The sequence below is a fragment of the Dipodomys spectabilis genome, unplaced genomic scaffold (assembly GCF_019054845.1).
Source record: "Dipodomys spectabilis isolate Male_0828 unplaced genomic scaffold, ASM1905484v1 ptg000018l, whole genome shotgun sequence".
NCBI classification, from domain to species: Eukaryota; Metazoa; Chordata; class Mammalia; order Rodentia; family Heteromyidae; genus Dipodomys; species Dipodomys spectabilis.
The window spans coordinates 23624048-23641355 of record NW_024870695.1 but is presented as its reverse complement, the minus strand read 5'-3'; the positions used below and the strand labels follow the sequence as shown (position 1 = coordinate 23641355).

The following is a 17308-nucleotide window of genomic DNA, read 5'->3' as shown; positions in this document are numbered from 1 at the left end:
CTTTCCTTTTCCTTCTCTTCTTCCCTTCCCTTCCCTTTCCTTCCTTTCCTTTCTCCTTCTTTCTTCCTTTCACTCTTTTTCTCTTTCTTTCTCCCTCTTTCTCTTTCTCTCTCTCTCTCTTTCTTTCTTTTTCCCCATCTGAAGAGTACAAGAGAAAATGCCTCATCCATCCAACTGGTTAATAAAATTAGAGCTGAAATTGTCCCAGGTGCCATGACAGGTCCTTTAGAGGAAACTGCTTCCCTGAAGCCAAACAGTGCTCAGAAATTACAACCGGTTTCAGTAATTAAGAGAAGTAAAACATTAAAAAGCATGAGGCAAAGTACATTTGCATGCTAATAGCCCCTTGTGCAGTGCTGGGAAGCTGTTTTACAACAATGCAGATAACTTTCCCACTCTAGCAATATTAACCCTTGGGTTCTCAATTCTGCTTCTTGCTCCTGATTTGCTCTCCTTGCTCCTGATTCTAATGCCTGGAAATTGTCCGGTTAAGGTTGGGGAAAACTGGGGTTAATTCTCCACATATCTATCCATCCATCTATCCATCCATCCATCCATCCATCCATCCATCCACCCACTATGGTCTGTTTCTCCCTGGCTTTGGTGGTGGGGGGGGGAAGGGACTTAAAAGTTTTGAATGTATTTAGGAAATGGTTGTAGAGAGCAGAGAGACCCACCATTGGGTGAAAGAAAAGTTTTGCTAGAAAACACACTGGAAGGGGGACTAGGGGAGGGGGCTGGAACTGGGCACATTCAAGGAGACTTGAATTTCGAATCTGGTTCTTCTACTCACGAGTGTGATGCCACTGAATGATTTATGGAAGTACTTGGAGTCACTGTGTGTTTATCTCACAAAGTAGAGGAAGCTACAAGAGACCATGCAGGTAACATTCCTACATGCTAGGTGCTGCAATGTTCTAGAGCAGGCGAGGTTCACACACGGTTCTAGGTGGAATGATTGGAAGAACCCTAGAATCTACTGCTATGGGAAAGAACCTTGGAAAAAAATTACAAAGGCTTCGTTGGAGATAGAAAGTAATTCTTCTCACCTCCCTCAGAGAGTTAACTTTGGAATAAGGGCAGATAATCTCTTGCAAGCTATGTCTATGTCTTCCCAAGGTAGAGGTCCTCGAGGTTGTGGATCCTATCCAAAATGGCAGTCCTTAAGAATCTTTGAGCCAGTCCACAGAAATCAGAACATTCTCACATCTATCAGAAGAAGGCAGTAGAGAAGAAAGCTTGGGATCTGGGAGTTAGATAACACTGGTTTTGAGATCTGCTTCTTTTGATGCTACTTGGCTGTGTTCTTTTGGACCAACTTCTAAACTGTTCTGTGTCTCTGTCTGTCATATAAAAGGAGTATGCTGAATTATTTTTTTTGTTTCAATTGTCACTTTATTGGAAGATAAAATTAGTTACCAAATTAAACTATAACTTGGTAATAATCTTAAATTACAACAAATTTTAATTAAAGCAAACTGCTTATTCAAAAGTGATCAATCAAATAACTCAAAAGGCAGAATTAAAAATGAGAAACTTGACTGGCTAATAGTTAGTTCACGAAATAAAACTTGAACTTTTCCTTTTTAAGAAAGGTAAATTGATTTCCACAGATAGCAATACTTAGAGATATTGCACACAGACTAATTTCCATTCCGTTAACTGTTTTTAGATATCTCTGTTGGGAGATTCATTTACATAACTGGCTGTGCTTGAGCCTTCATTGCAAGCATCTTAGATCTGTGATACACTTGGCAATTGTCTCCTTTTCCTGCTGTGCAGAGATGCTCTGTATCACATGGTCCTCCACCCAGTTTATCATGTGCTCTTGCTCCTTTTGATGCATCGTATTCTGCACAGAGATATGGTAGTCCACGCGATTTTTTACCTCCTTGTATACTCTATGCAGCCGGTCCTGGTAAGTAACCTCCAAGGCCATAGCAATATTATTCCTCTGGACATCAAAAAGGGAGTGGTATTTGTTTCTGAACCAGTGCCTGATGTGACTTCTCTGTATCAATTGCTTCCTGGATTTGTTTGATGGAAGCCTGTTTCACCTCTTCTAGTTGGGCAATTTTTTGCTCATTGGTTTTATCAATAAATTCTGCAAAAGAGGCTCCATACCTTTTCATAGCATAGATCATTAATCCTAGTAATGATATGCCAGAGAAGGTCTCTGGAGCAATCACATATATTTCTTTGGATAGAAAATACAAGATAAGTCCAGTTCCAAGCACATAGGGTCCTGTTCCACCAGTTTTAGGATAAAGAAACTGGAAGAATTCCTCTGGAATCAGCCCCATACGTACTTTTCCTCCATATTCAGGAAGAGGTGGTAGAGAGGCAAAACTTGGCTGCGTATTGTGAAAGATTCTTTTTGTCTGCAATACCCCTGGTCCTAGGAGGGCTGCGTTCTTCAGACAGGGAGCCACGGCACTGACAGTGGAGACTGCCACCCAGGACAACAAATGTCCATACAACAGCCACAGATTGCCAGAGACCTCCACTGGAGACCGTGTCTTATGCTGAATTATTATTCAGCTAGAAAAGGATTGCCCCGAGTAAACACTCGGCCCATATTATTCACTAAAGATTATTTCTTTTCTTGTTTCTGGTTTGTTTGTTTTTTAAGTAAACTCCCTTCATCCTATCCCCATGATACCACAAGGCCCAAACCTGTCTTGTGTTAGATTCCGAGCCAAGTTGCTGAAATCCAGGAACGACAGGAACGTTAAGTTTGTATTTGAACACCCATGTCTTCCTGGCTTGCCTCAGCTCTACAGATGGGAAGGAGGCTGCCGGAAGGAAAGAAAAGTTCATCAAGGCTGGCAAAATATTAATCTGGGGTTCACAGATGGGCAGCGATGCGCACCCTCCAACGACGGGCCTGTCATTCATGTCTGCACTGCCCATGGGCTCCAACAAGCCTACCACCCCGCCCTGTGGCATTATGGGCACTCACCATGACCTGTCATTCATCCTCTGCTTGACTTCCGAATGACTCCCCGTGGCTGGGCCGGGGAGGGAAAGCAAAGAGAACAGACACAAATTAGGTGATCGCGGCTGTGAGAAAGACCCCCAGACTTGCAAATAGACCTCTTCTACAATAATTTGCCCATTCCCTCTAGATCCACACATCCTAAGGGTACTAAGAATCATAAGGAAGGGTGACATGGTCCAAAAAGAACTGTACTCTTGACCTGACTTACCTAACGGTAACCCCACTGTACATCACCTTTATAACAGCAATCAAAATTGTGTTTAAAGAATCATAATAGAAGATATCAAAAGCAACAAAATAAGAGGATGAAAACAAAAAGAGAAAGCATTTTACCCTGTGGATTGTGGGGTGAGTCTTGCACAGGGATACTCTGATGAACTCTGGTGGGCCCCAGATTCAGTCACCCTCGTTCAGGTCATCTCTTGTTTTCCAGACTATGTCTGTTTTATAACAGCGCTGCTCACTCTCGGCTACATACCGGACTACCTAGAGGACTTAAAAAACCTAAAGCCACCCAAGACTCGTAAGAATTTCTGGTTCACTCCAAGTCAGGTGTGGACATCCCTCTACCGCAGATCTCCACTCCAGATCCTGATTGCATAGGTCCAAGATGACTCACTGCTGCAGAACTGTAGTTGCAAAGATTGGGACAACTCAAATGTGGAGTCATAGGAGACTGATTAAATAAACTCTGGTCCATACTTACCTTAAAATACTATGCATCTGTTTCTTTTTAAATAATTTTTATTGGGATTAAGTGATTACATGCATTTCACAAATTTCATAGAATCGTGAGATGGTGATACTTAGTTAAAGTCACAAACACATTTTAACCTTCATGAGGCAAATTATCATTATAGTGGTCTTTAAAGTTTGTGAGTTCTATGAGCTTTAACAATACAACTATTTCTTCCACATTGGGTGACATGTACATTTCTTTCCTTTTGTTTAGGTCAGCTGCTCCCTCTTTCCCTCTCATTCCCTCCCTCCCATCGCTGCCCTTGAGTTGCTTAGTTCGTTTTCACCATTGTCCAGTGCAGCTGATGAGCCCCTCTGTTGTATGTTTTCCCATTTCCCACTAATTCTGTGACCTCCTCATAGCTATGCATGTTTGCTTTAAAAAAAAAACTACAAAGGCTGGAGGTGTGACTCAGTGGTAGAGTATTTGCCTAGCATGTTCATGGTACTGAGAGAGGAGAGAGACACAGAGTGAGCGAGCGAGAGAGAGAGAGAGAGAAAGAGAGAGAGAGAGAGAGAGAGAGAGAGAGCTCTGCATCTCTAGGACACATACAAAGAAAACAAAATCAGCAAGCAGAAGAAAGTTCGTAGGGTAATATTGCTTGTGTAGAAAGGAATAAAATCTAGTGGATACTTCTTACAGACTGAACTTACAAAAAGAAACCCTTGAAAGCTAATTGAAAAAAATTTATTTGGAGCAATAGACGACAACAGAACGGTTGGGACCCGGGGTAGGATGAAGACATTTGATAATATTACTCAACATATAAATGACCTATTTTGAAAATGAGCCTTAAAGAAATCTCCTCCAGTGATTCTCAGGTTCGAAATTAATGGTCTAAAGGGAAGAGTAAGGAAACAGTAGCTTGGAAGCCAAAACCAATCTGCTGCCAGTATTTCCTTGAAGAACTTTTAGAATAGTTATGGAGTCTCTAAGTTATTGAGAACATACTGCAGATATTTCCTGTATACTCCACACCCAGTTTCCCCTATAATTACCAGTTTGCATTTGGGTGGTCCTTTCATCACAATTAATTTTTTTAAGTGGATAAAATTATTATTAGCTCAGCTGCAAACTTGATTCATAATTCTGTAGGCCTTCCCCTACTCCCCCCCGCCCCCAATATCCTCCTTCAATTCCAGGATCCCATGTGGGATCGATCCCACACTACATGTAGCCATTGGGTCTCCTCTGGTCCCTTTGGTTTGGCACCATTCCTTGTTGACCGTCATCAACACAGCTCCAGGGGGTCATAGCTCAGGCTATTTTGTTGGTTGTCCCTCAGTTGGGGATTAGAGCGATTGTTTTTCCTGAATGATTAGATTGATTGGGACAAAGTGTTTCAGGGAGAAAGAGCACAGGCTGTAAAGTGTCTCCTTCCAATAAGATGACTGTTTGTTGATGTCTGCTGAATCACCTGACTGAGGAACAGTCAGATCATTTTCTCCAGTGTTCAGTGGACACTCATTTTCCATCCTTCATTCTTCAGAAGAAAAGTCACCATGTACAATCTGCACGCAAGCCATATACTCTCCTGAGAGTGGATGGTTAACCAAAGTTTATTTGAATTCTTCTTCTTCTTCAAATAAAAAAAAAACAGGTTTTTAATCAATATGAACTCACTTATTATACAAAATATTGCTTTATTTTCTTATTGGATCAGTTTAGCCATCAGAAACTCTCTCAGCTGGCTACACTTGAATATGTATCTCCATAATTGTGTATATACACTATCAGGGGGCTTTATACACTATCAGGGGGCTTTGTTTTCTGTCTTCTTTTGTTTATTTCTTTCTGTTATGGTCATTGTTGTTTTGAGAAACCTCATACATGTTGATGCTAGAAGATGTTCTAGGTTCATTATGAATATTTCCTGTTCCTAGAGAATATGCTATTTCTCCAGGTCTTTCTATTGATAAATGGTGTTAAGAATCAAGATCTGGGCACTAGTGTTACTGGGGTATTAGGGCATCGTTCAGTGGGAGAAGCAAAGATGCAGATGTGTGAAAAATAACCTCTGATTCAATATGAGTATTTCTGTATATAATCACGTCTACCCATAGTAAGCTAAGTGTAAGTTCATATTCTTTCTCCAACTCTAGAGCCTTGCCTCATGGATCATTCTATCCATCAGCCTTTGGGTCTATCATCTTCTGATCCAGTACTGAAAACCCTGGCTCCCCCTGCCCTTCGTTGACTTGTTTAATCATCCAGTGACAGCAGCATAAATGGATAATGGTTTCAGAGTTGCCATCCCAGATCCACCCACATAAGAAAAGAGCTCTCATCCCAATGTGGCTTCCAAAGCGACAGAGGTCAGTACCATATTCTCTGACATACATTTATAGCACAGTTAGATTGCTTGGTCATGTCCAACATTCCATCCTGGGATTCCTCAAACTCTCAAACATTTTCTAATTATATTCATGCAGCCTGCTCTTTGTCGTAAAGTTCTATGCGTTCTGATATCTGATGTCTTATACTCTTCATCCAAGCAATACCCCAAAAATAGTTTCACTAAGGGATTACTTGAGCTCTTCTTATCCAATTCTTCCTCTTCTTCAATTAATAGCTACTGATCTGTTTCCCAGCTGTAACGTTTTTGCCTCTTTCCAGAATGCATGTAGCTGAAATCTTAAAGCTGATAGTTTTTCAGGTTAACTTCCTTTACTTGACAATAAGCAGTGAAGAGCCATCATTTGGTGGCTTGATGCCTCATTTTTTATATGGTTGAGTAATATTCTACTACATAAATATGCTGCAGTTTATCCATTGATATACTGAAGGATTTCTTGGTTGCTGTCAGCTTTTTGCAGTTATGAATAAAAGCATTCACATGCAGATTCTGTTGTGGATGGACTTTCACACCAGTAGGGCATGTTGTTAAATTGTAGGGTAAAACTGCGTTTAGCTTTTATAAGGCACTGTCAAAATGGCTTGCAAAGTTGCTGTTCCATATATTTTTTAAAAGTTTCCACCCACAGTAGTGTGGAGGAGGGATCATCACATCCTGGGCATTGTTAATTTTTACATTGTGGTCATTTTAGTGATGTATAGTGTTTTATCAATGTAATTTGCAGCCTAATGGAAAATGATTGAGCATCTTCTCATATTCAATTTGCTACCTCTATCTTCTTTGGTGAAGGTTCTCTTCACATCTTTCTCCATTTTTCATTGGACTGTTTGTTCTTTATGATGTTTTAAGAGCTCTTTGTGTAGTTTTTGATGAAAAACATTTTTGAGTCAGATATATGTGTTATATTTGACAATACTGAGGTTTGAACTGAGAGTCTTGTACTTGCAAGGTAGGTGCTCTGCTGCTGAAGCATGCCTCCAGCCCTGTTTTTGCTGGTTATTTTTGAGACAGGATCTTGCATCCTGCTCGGGTAGAGGTCTAGATGGCAATCTACCCATTGTAGGCTTCCCAGAGGAGGCACTCACTACCACATCCAGCTTGGAACTGTGATTCTCCCAATCTCAGTTTCCAGCGCAGCTTAGGATAACTAGCACACTCCACTACATCCCACTGTGTGTTAAGAAGAGGGATTGCAAACTGTTCTCCCCAAGCTGGCCTTCCCCAGGCAGTAGCCAGCTTGTGCCTGCCCCATAGATCTCCATGTACAAGGCTGATGACTGCAAAACCTGTAGCCCCATTGACTACCTTCTCTCCCAACACACACACACACACACACACACACACACACACACACATAGACACACACACACACATACACCCCAGCACCCAGTTGTCCTCTGACGCTGTCCACACCCTGCGGCCTTCTAGCATCTTCTAACTAAGAGGGGACCTATGACTCTCATGGGGTAAACTGAGAACAAGAGATGGAAATGGAGGCAGGTGGACTCCCTAAAAGAGGACCTGAAGAATCTTGCATAATTTTCTTTCACTAATGAACTGACACTGAGCATTGAAGTCACCTATAAGTAAATGCTGCTCCATGAGCAACATTTTGTTCTCAAATATTTCTTTTTAATATCCTCATCCAGCAGGGTACCAGTTGTTCATACCTGTAACCCTAGACACTCAGGAAGCGGGGATCTGAGGAGTGTACCTCTGTGCTAGCCTGGGCAGGAAAGCCTGTGAGACTCTTATTTCTAATTAACCACCAAAAAGACAAAAGTGGAGCTGTGGCTCAAGTGGTAGAGTGCTAGCCTTGAGCAAAAAAGCTCAGGGACAGCGCCCAGGCCCTGAGTTCGGACCCAGGACTGACACACACATGCACACACACTCTCATCCAATTTTTCACCTTAGAAAGGTAAAAGTGGTAGGTGAAGTCCAGCCGAGCTCTACAGGGGAGTCGGGGAAGTTGTGGTTGGAGGCGGGGATGTCAGCATGCATTTCTGAGCTTTTGTTGAAGGCCACAGGTGCTCGGAGTCTTCATCTACCAGTCAGGATTATGACCCAAGTCCCCACGATACCAAGGCTGATATCCAAGCACACATCCCACACATTTATCTTTTGTTATTGTTGTTGTTGTTGTTGTTCATGGGACTTGAACTCAGGGCTTGGGCGCTGTCCCTGAGAAATTTTGCTCAAGGCTAGCACTCCACCACTTCAAGCCACAGCTCCACTTCTCACATTTATCTTAGAACTGACATGTCTTACAATGACAGGCTCGGTACCCTAAGTGGCCCAACATATGCTCTGAAATGTGCTCTCTCCCCCTCCATCCACTCAGCTCATCATAAACAGATGATGCTCCATCTCGTTCTTATCCCTGCCCCAAACACAGTGTCTCATGCAAAGCTGGTGACCAGCACATCTTTACTGAAGGACTAACACCATCAACACCCTCTCTGTCCTTGTGCTAAGTCTATGGACATTCAGACAAAGCAGAATCAACCATTTCAATAGACCTCAGACCTACAATCCTGGGTGGTTTCTTGTATTGTGTTAACTTGGGTCTACTTGGTTATAACCGATCACCAGAAGGCAGAAAGGATGTTGTGTCTTGGCAGGCATTGAGTTCAGTGCTTCACCCTAATCTCTCTCAACCAACACTCCGAACTAGCTTTAAGGAGGGTTAGCCCTAGCAATATATAAGGGTTTTAAGTAATTTCCCTGTAGGAAGTCCATTCTGTGATGAAAGATTCAAGACAATTTTAAACAATCGACCAATGTGTGGAAAACTCAGAAGTACCAAATGGAATAAATTCCTGCCCAAGAGGAATTATTTTTTTTAAAACCTACTGCTTCACTATTCTCAGGGAAGAAATATTATTACTGATACTTTTCTATTACCTTCTGTCTCGATTGTCCCTTTGGCTTAAACTTCGCACTGAAGCAACTCCGTGAGACCCTGAACAAAGAGCTACCAGCCCTCTCCTCCCCATCCTCCACTCCCCAAATTTCCTTAAAGACATATGTATGAATCCATGAAGAGAGACAGTCCGGAGTTCCAAGCTCACACAGAGCTACTGCAGCTACAGAGTTATAAGCCCATAAATAAAGTTCACGGCTACACTGGCCTGACCTGGCTCTGCCCCTAGGTACAGAAGCAGTGTCTTGTCATTAGTATGCAGAATACATCAGCCTAAAGTCTGCTCATTTGTTCTCAAGCCTCTCTGCTCTATAAATCTTTTGGAAAGAGAGAGATGGGGAAGGAGGGGGGCAAAGAAGGGGCAGACAGAAACAGGGTCAGGAGAGGGGGAGAATAAGGCCTGCTAAGATTTCTCTCATGAAGCTCCTGGTACTTGGTGAAGGGAAAAGTCCCAAGTCACCACAAATTAGCCATTTTACCTCTCCAAGGACAGGTGAAGCATCAGAAGGATGTGGGAAACAAACAAACAAATCTAATCGGTAAGACCAACACTTTCCTTTCACCCTTCTAGTTCAAAGTTGTCTGTTTCCTTACATAAGAAGCCAGGTTCTCCTGCTCTTCTCCCACCCCCCTCCCCCGCCCATTCCCCTTCACACACTTGTTTACTGCTTATTTTTGCCTTTGTCTTGATTGGCTTTGGGGGTGGTTGTGTGTTTGTCTTTGCAATCTGAACCCACAGCTGGTTTGTCAGTGCCCATCCCTAGCACAAGAGCGTTGTTAGAAAAGCCCAGGAGCTGCCAGAAATGCAGAAAGAGAAAGAAAGAAAGAAAGAAAGAAAGAAAGAAAGAAAGAAAGAAAGAAAGAAAGAAAGAAAGAAAGAAAGAAAGAAAGAAAGAAAGAAAGAAAGAAAGAAAGAAAGAAAGAAAAGAAGGAGGGAGGGAGGGAGGGAGGGAGGGAGGAGGAAAGAAGGAAGGGAGGGAGGAAGGAAGGAAGGAAGGAAGGAGGGAGGGAGGGAGGGAGGGAGGGAGGAAGGAGGAAAGAAGGAAGGGAGGGAGGAAGGAAGGAAGGAAGGAAGGAAGGAAGGAAGGAAGGAAGGAAGGAAGGAAGGAAGGAAGGAAGGAAGGAAGGGAAGACTGGCCTCGAAACCTTGAAATCTAGGACACTTAGCTGAAGTTTGGCCATTTCTCCTGGTATCAGAATGAGGGGGGGAATCCCAACAGGGCGACCTCTGCCTAGAGGTTGTCTGCTCCCGGAGGGGACAGGGAGGAAAGGGACATCCAGAGGATAGGCTGAGCACATAATAAGGAAGGTTCTGTGTAATCCCTTCTACAGTGTTGTCAACTTCCCACCAGGCAGCAAGCAAAGCCACGTCTGTTTCTGCAGAAGAAACACAACACACACGGGAGCTTTGGAAAAGTCTGGTCCGTGGTCACTGCACTGCTTTGCATGGCAGTGAAGGTCAGGAAGCCAGAGAACAGAGCCTGGTCCACAAAGGACCAGCATTGCTCTATGTTATACTAGAGCCACCTTGGAGGGGAAACCAGAGGACTTCCTGTCCCATCTTTCTGGGACTCTGAGTGAGAGAGGCGGTGGGACTGCAGCCTCTAGGATACCCATCCAGTCTCTGCTGACTGTTTTCGTCCCTGCTTCATTTCTTATCTGAAAAAAGATAAGAGTTGTACACTAACATGGCCCTAGTTGGCCTTGAACTCTGTCATCTTTCTACCTCCACCCCCCAAGCAGCTGAGACCATAGGTATGCACCCCGCTCACTCTGCAGATTCTTTTTCTTGTTATTATCCTTACGTTGTACAGAGGGATTTGAAATCATCATGTCCACTTGTGAGTATAGGACATCATTTCATCTTCCCCCCCCCCATCTCTCCCAACCCCACCCATCCCCTCCATTGCCCTGGTTTCATCTTTACACATGGACATTGATTATTATAATTACTGTGTTTCCCTCCCTTCCCCTCTCATTCATCTGCTCTCTCCCTTGCCCTCACTGACAATACAGGTTCTAGCTTCCAGATTTTCAGTTTGTTAACCTGTAAGTTCGTTATTCAAAGGTCATTCCAAAGATTCTTAAGTGCATCTTTACATATAAATGAGGCTGAGTAATTACCTGTGTGTGTGTGTATGAGTGTGTAAGAGAGAAAAGAGAAAGAGAGAGAGAGAGAGAGAGATGTTGCAGATGCATTTGTATGTGGTGAGATGTTTAGCAGTACCTCTACCCTTTAACCTTTGGATGCCAATACCATTCCACACACATCTCGACAAGCAGAATTGCCAAATGTCCCTGCTAGTCTGTCTTTCACCACCCCAAGTCAACACCATCCTGGTCAAGAGCGTCCCATAAAGAGATGTGAGAGAAATCCATGGGAAGAAGGAATGAGAGAAAGGTCATTTCTTCTCGACCTGCAGGGGTTTATTTCCCTAAAGTGCTTCCAAACTCACCCTTAGAAGACTAAAGACTAAAGAATTAATGAGATAGCTCTTCCAGTGAGACTTCACGATAGAGCCAGAAGGCCACGGATAGTGTAAGTATATCCCATGTCATATTTGTGATATACTTTCACTAAATACTACATACATATATAAATCTGTATACATATGTATATACATATATCCATATATATGTATATGTTGTTTATCAAAATGTCAAATCAACCTGGGCATTGTGTTTCTTTTTCTTTCTTTCTTCTTGATTGTCAAGGTGATGTACAGAGGGGTTTCAGTTACATAAGTAAGGTAATCAATACTCTTCTTATCAACCGTGTTACCCCTTCTCTCAATTTTCTCCTACTTTCCCTCCCTCCAACCCCACCCCCAAGTTGTACAAATCATTTCCAACATCTTGTCTTGTACATATCGCTGTCGCTTTGGTTCCCCCTTGTCTTTTGTCTCATCATTCTGTTGCTCCCCTTCCCTTCCCTAATTCAAATAAACATATATACAATACTAGGCTACCAAAATCAAATACGGTAACAACAGAAGATATACCATAGGGGGAAGAACATACAAAAGAAACAAAACATCACATAGTACATTAAAAACAACAACAACAAAGAAAAACCTCTTGTGTTCATGTGTTGGAGTTCATTTCGCTTAGTATCATCTTATATGGTCATATGTACATAGCTATTAAGCTATTCTGCTCATCTGCTAAGATTATCCTAGACGCCAGGTGCCGGTGGCTCATGCCTGTAATCCTAGCTACTCAAGAGGCTGAGATCTGAGGATCACAGTTCAAAGCCAGCCCAGGCAGGAAAATCTGTGAGACTCTTATCTCCAATAAACCATCAGAAAACTGGATGTAGTGCTGTGGCTCAAGTGGTAGAGCAATAGTCTTGAGCTGAAGAGCTGAGGGACAGCGCTCAGGCCCAGAGTTCAAGCCCCATGACCAACAACAACAACAAAAAGATTATCCTAGATCTTATCAGTCAATACTACCTTTAAATAGAGACCAGCACACAGGAAAAAGCCCAAAGAACAATTGTTCTGTTCTTGTAGTGCAGAAACTACCCATTTCCTAGGAGCAGGAGCTGAGGCGTCATTCGAATAGAAGGCACACCATAAAGCATACTCAGAATTCAAGCAGGGAGACCAGGAAAGGTGGAAAAGTGTCAGGGGTTGCCTGGATTCTTGGAGGTTTGAAAAGGAGCCTCCACTCCTACCAGACACCCCAGCTGCCCACCCACCTTGTAGAACCACCTCACTCTGTGCTGGACTGCAGGGAGGAAAGGCGACCCTGGGCAGGCCAGTCTGTGCCAGGCTCCATGTGGGAGGGTGAGCTGACCACTTCATAAGTCCACAGGAATGAGCAGATCTCTTGCCAGAGCCGGGAAGAGCAGGGGCCTCTTGCCTGGCTCTTTTCTTGGTCGTCAATCGTGGCTCCTCTTGAAGGACAGGCTGCATGACTCCTAGACAGACAGAAGTACAAACAAGGAAGAGGAGGAATTCCAGGAGGAGGGGGTGGGAAGAAGACCTCACAGGACAGGTGAGGTATGGGGAACTGACAGATGAGTGGGTAAGGATGGGGTAGGGGGGAAGGGGGAGACAAGATTGGCAGCTTCAGGTTTGCAAGAGAGCAAAGTTCTCTGTCAGCCAAATGGAGAAAATCCAGTATCATTGGGTTTAAGGTGGAGCTTACTCTTGGGAAAGGCAGGCCAGGATGCAGGGAAGGCTTAGCCCCAGTATAGAGGCCCATAGAACAGATCTCTTTTACTTAATAATACACATAGGTGACATGCATGCACACCTGGGCACTCGCAGGACTGTGTGTCTCTAGCCGTCTAACACTTGAAGAGTTGCATGAGACATAGTATCACTCCTGCTGGTCCATATGTGTAAATGGAACTGGTAAAGTGAGGGGATGGATGGGGTTGGAGGAGATAGGGTAGAGTGAGAAAAGGGATGACATCCACCAAGGTGCCTTGCAGTCACAGACTGACGTGTTGACTTGTACTTCTACTTAAGGAGAGCAAAAATAATTTTTAAAATGTAGAAAGAATAAAAAGTTTAAATCGAAGAAGAGGGAAATCTGGAAAAGAGGAGCTGGGTCTTTGGAAGAAACAGCCAGGCTGTCGTGTCTTGAGGACAGCAAGTAAATTCCAGAGCCTCCTCCAACGGGCCCTCTGTGTCTTGGTAAAACTGAGCTGACAGCTGTGACCTCCGCTTGGTGGTTTACCTTATTGAAGCTGTCTGGTAGGTGAGAGACATTTATTAACAAAGATGGACTGCCCACCGAGAGGGCCCGTGGAAAGAATTCCTTCCTCAAATTCAATAAGTCTCTGCTCCAACATGGAATCTGATAACGCCCTCTGTTCAGAAAGCCCTTGATTGAAGGGCAGTCCTGCTTTGAATGCAGGAATAGCCCCATGATAGGCCTGAGGAGCTCCATGGGCAAATCCAGACCTCCCAGAACTGCAACAGCCACTCCAAAACTTAGTTTCCGCCATCTAGAAACTGGGTTAAGGCTGACAAAGATGGGTGGGGGTACAAAAGCAGGGAGTGGTAAAACTGATGGGGTCATCTTAGCACAATGTTGGGTTGTCCCTACATTGGGTACCTGGCATTTAGGTTCAAACTCTCAGGGAAAATGGCAAGGCCAGGTCAGTGGCACACAAAGGTGTCAGCTATCTGTAGCGAATGTACAATTAACTTCAAAACCTGACAGCATAAAGCAACAAGCACTGACTACATCGTGGTTTCTATGAGTCAGGAATCTGGCAGGGTTCCCAAGCTTCATGTCCCTCCAGGCTTCCATCACTTCAAGGCATGCCCAGGAGGTAGAGTCAGTAGGGGTTTGCCTCTAAGCAATGCACTGGCTGCTTAGAGGATGATATTGGAAGAGGAGAACTGGACAAGGAGAAACAGAGACCCTAGAAGTCTATTGCAAAGTCCAAGCATGGAATAAAGAGATTCTTGAAACAATACCAGAGGGATCAGTTGTGAGGGAGAGTAAATTCAAGGTTGGACATTAAGAAAGTAGAGCCAGTAAGGCTTATTGACTGATCCAGTATGTAATACAGAGGAGAAGCTGACTTCGGTGCTTCTGACTTGGCAGCTGGGTGTTCCTGACAGATCTGGATAACAAGATGGTCCAGAGGAAGGAATTGGGGTCTACTCTGCTTGGGCTGACTTTGAAGGGTTTATGTGACAACAAGAAGACACCATGGCAGCCAGTGAAGTAGAAATTTATGACTGAGATGCAGGCCAAGGGGCTTTGAAGGTGAGCAGAAATGCCTATGGGAAAGTTGCAGTGGGAGAAGAAAGTTGGTTGTTTTGGACACTGTCTTAGAGAAATGGAGTTTATCATCCCTTCTCTTGAATATGAGAAGACCCTATGACTGTTTGAATACATGAAGGAAATGCTGTTTTGTCTATTTCTGGACTTGACTTTAAGAGAGTAGCTACTTCATTTTTCTTCCATTGTGATGCTTGTTCCTGGTGCCCAGCTGCCATGTTATAAGGAAGCTCAACCAGCCTGTGGAAGAGGCCCAGATGGAAAGAAGCTGACCCTGGGTAGATCCCAATTACACTTCCAACCAGCATCCAGCAACAGCTTGCCACTAGTCCTGCTGAGCCTGCCCAGCGGATCTCTCATGGAACACATCATGTCCTGTAGCGCATGCTCAGTCATTCCTGCTGAGCCCCGCACAATCCACAAATTCACAGGGAAAAGAAATGCCTGCTGCTGTTCTAAGACACAGAGCACCACAGAAACAGGCTTGACAATAGAGAGCTCTCTGATGAAAGAAAGACCATTAGGGGAGGCCTAGCATGTTCTAGAAACAGTGGGACAGAAACTATATGTGTCAGAACAGGAAGGAGAGCCAAAGAAAAAGAGCTCTCTAATAGCAAGATCTTGAAGGATACTACAAGGCAGGGCATCGATATCAATTCTACTGGGATTTTTTTGTGTGTAGGGGGGGAAGGGTTGTTTTTTTTATTTTTGTTTTTTTTGTATTTTATTTTTGAACTGAAGGCTTAACTGTGCTAGGCAAGTGTTCTACCATGGAACTACAGCCCCAGCCCAGGGCACCAATTCTGTAATGGGTAAAATCACCAAGGAGTGTTATGTGAAAAAAATATACCCTGACTCATGTTTTAAAGTTCCGAGAACATGATGAATGAGTAGCTACTTGCTGAATGAAGACCTTCAGTAGTGGTTCTCTACCCTGGCATACACGTTGAAATCAGAAGAGAGTTAGAGAAGAAAGGAAAAGAAGAACCTTGGACTCTACTTCAGAACAATTGAATCCAAACCTTTTGAAGTAAGGCCCAGGCCTTAAAACAAAACAAAATAAAACAAACCATTTCTCCCAGTGATCCTAACATATACTTAGGGTTAAGATTGATTGCTGTGGGTATAAACCGTGGACTGAATGGCCTACCATCTGATTTTTATAAATAAAGTTTTATTGAACCCGAGCGCCAGTCATTCACTTCTGTGTTACCTATGGCAGTTTGCTAGCCCGGTAGATGGAACTGAGTGGTCGCATCAAAGTCTAAATTGCTATCTAGTTATTTACAGAAGCCATGTGCCAGATCCTGGCTGATAGCAGTGCTTCTGTAAACAGTGATGATGGGTATCAGCAGTGTTGGGTAACTTGGCCCAAATGCAAAAGTCCAGGCCCTCTCCTATTCCCATGAGCCTGAACCTTATTGGCTCTCCTGGTGGATCTGCTATACATCAGGATTGGAAATCCATTAATCTGACCACTAAGAAAGCCCAGGAGAAACAGCATGTAAGGCTGAGTATGGTAGATGATCTCTTCTTTTTCCTGATGCCAGTCTTTTGGCTCTAGTGCTGCAGAATCAAACAGGCTTCTCACCTCATACTAACAAGTTGAGATGACACAGGAACCATTACAGAATGATTTGCTATTGGGACTGTGGGTTGAAGCTCTCCCACCTGGGATGACGGACTTGCAACTGCAACAGATTCATAGGCAGCATCGCTGGTCCTGGACAGAGGGTACAGGGGTGGGAAATAAAGGTTCAGGAACTGATTACTTTCTTAAGTAGGATCTGGAGACCCACACCCCTGCACCTCCCATGTGGTGTTTTTTGATTTGGGGAACAACCCCTGATGAGCAGTCAAATGAAAGTCCTACTCTGGTAGTATGGTGCTCTGCTTTGATGATGCCTCATCAGAATCTGTGTGAACTTTAAAAGGACTAAACAATCATCTGCTGTTTGATTCCCACCCCTTGGGGTCTGCTAACTTAGAAGGTCTGGAGTAGGGTTTAGCCAAGGATTGTTACATATATACCATCACCATGGCCTGGCTGAGAATCGTTCTAGACTCTAGAATCTACAGTAGCAATTTTTAACTTCCAACATGCATCAGAACCCCTTCAAGGGCTCGTTAAAATACGGATTGCTGGGCTCCACCCCAGAGTTTCTGGGAGTTCTGGGTTGGGACTCAAGACTTTGCTTTTCCAGTAAGTTTCCAAGTGATGCTGAGGTTGCTGATCTTGGGGCAGCAAGATAGTGAGAAACACTGTTTTAATACCATGAAGACACTTCAACAGGCTGAAGAGCTTGGACTGGGTTCAAGGGATTTGGGTCCTCTTGCCAAACACTGGCAAGATCTGTTTAGTCAGGAATAGGCACCAAGTCCAGGTCCTCAGACAATTCTCCCTGGAAGGCACTGGGGAGGCACCCAGGATGATGAAGAAAACGGAAATAAAACAAAGCCCGGTAGAAAACAAAGCATCTCCAAATTGAAAGTACTCAAACCCACCACCAGTGAGAACCTGAAGGTATAATTACATAACCC

General features: G+C 43.7%; 1 pseudogene; it reads right to left on the bottom strand.

Annotated features, from left to right (window-relative positions):
- Window positions 1-1432: 1432 nt before the first annotated feature.
- LOC122100626 overlaps window positions 1433-17308 on the bottom strand; it is a 119896-nt pseudogene continuing 104020 nt past the window's right edge.